The following is a 1,682-nucleotide window of genomic DNA, read 5'->3' as shown; positions in this document are numbered from 1 at the left end:
GGGGACACTGATCCCATAGAGGTTCAGTTGAAATTGAATTGAAAGTGAGAGAAAAAGAGCGAGAGAGAGAGGGACCCTGGCTGGGCTTGTCAGATGGGTCTCTGACTCTCCCTGGTGGAATAAAATAGGAACAGCAATGTTGGTGTCAGGTATAACAGTATTATGAAGCTGTTCCAAGACACTGATCAAACTCGGTGACACCCGCACACGCACCACACACACACACACACACACACCACACACACACACCACTCACACACACACACACACACACACCCCCCTCTTCATCTGCATGCATCTCACAGAAACATCACCCAGACAGTAAAGAAACACTCTGGGAGCGCTGGGTGGATTTTGGTAAAACATTTTATATCCAAAGCAAAACCAGAATGCCAGTTTCCCCTGACCAGTCGAATACAGTGACATGGGGGAGGGGGACAGTCACAGAGGGGACAACACGCCACATTATCTGCAGACAAGCTCTTTAAAATGTTGGCTGGACAATATACACAAAAGTAAAACAATTGATTACAAACATTGGAGCAGGGTAAAGGGGAACTCTGGCAGACAGAGAGAAGGCTGTGCCAACGCTATGGCAACAGAACTCCGCCATGGTTGTTCTGACTTCCATCAGAAGGAAGTAGTCTAAATGGAAACCAAAGTAGGGGTCAAAAGTGGCACCATGAAGGGAAACACCCCGTTGTTGTGATGCTTGGGTTTGGCTTGGTACCGGTACAGGCCATCTTCACATTCACAATTAAAACTTAATCAAATAAAATCACCTCTCAACTTAGTCTCTGGCTCCAATTTCTATAGGTTAAAAAAGGGAGAAAATCCCAATCAATATAAAAATGACATCATACTGTAAATGTACATGATCTTCTGAACTCTTCAAAGCCTGGTGAAATTTGAATAATTCTTCCACAAAGAGAAGTATAGAATATGGCTCCCCACTGGTCGTACACTGTCACGCAAGTGGCTTGAATACTTTCACCTTTAAATGGCTCTTAGAGAAAAAGGTACTTTAGGAATAAAATAAAAAGGACAAATACAAATAAAATACATTTTAAGAGGCATAAAACTGAAAAGTCTTTCATGTACAAAGTCAATTAAATAATATAGCTTCCAGTGCATTGGGAGATGAAATCAAATAAAACAACAAACTATAATAGAATACAAACAAATACCTTTAAAATCATCATTTTACTTCCTTTTCTCTGTACTGATCATAAGCCATATCAAATCAAAGTGTTGACCTCAGTCCCTCACCCAAATCTGAAAGCTATTTGTTTTCCTGTTAGTTTATGTATGTATTGTACGGCTGTAGTTTGGTTTCTACAGAGTTGGTTTGGTTAGTACCTGGTGAGTGTCGAGTTTAACCTGGTTGACCCAAAGCTGACAGTTCTACATGCACAGACTGGGTGAGGTACCGAAGTCTCGCTCAAAGTCTTGATTTGAACACAGCCTCAAGGCACACTGCTGTGTGTGTGTGTGTGTGTGTTTGTTTGTTACAGTGGAGACAATGACATTACTGGGTTATCTAAGCCAATCTCTATGACTGGTCCTCTCTCTCCTAACTATACAGTACAACTTACTAAAAGACAACCCTCTCCCACCCTCCATCTCAGCCAGAGAGAGTGGGTCTTCAGGTGGCTAACACAAGGCCCGTTGGCAGGTTTGGG

General features: G+C 42.3%; 1 protein-coding gene across 11 annotated transcripts in view; it reads right to left on the bottom strand.

Annotated features, from left to right (window-relative positions):
* Window positions 1–348: 348 nt before the first annotated feature.
* The window catches only part of LOC110516128 (transcription factor EB-like), a 69,721-nt gene continuing 68,387 nt past the window's right edge, over window positions 349–1,682 (bottom strand). For all 11 annotated transcript variants that reach the window (XM_036950457.1, XM_036950455.1, XM_036950460.1 and 8 more), the window contains one exon: window positions 349–1,682. This exon is cut by the window's right edge and continues 1,538 nt beyond it. The gene's annotated coding sequence lies outside the window, so the exon portion shown is untranslated.

The sequence above is a fragment of the Oncorhynchus mykiss genome, chromosome 17 (assembly GCF_013265735.2).
Source record: "Oncorhynchus mykiss isolate Arlee chromosome 17, USDA_OmykA_1.1, whole genome shotgun sequence".
Taxonomy (NCBI): domain Eukaryota; kingdom Metazoa; phylum Chordata; class Actinopteri; order Salmoniformes; family Salmonidae; genus Oncorhynchus; species Oncorhynchus mykiss.
Note: the sequence above shows the minus strand (reverse complement) of the source record. Positions and strands in the feature narration are given on the sequence as shown.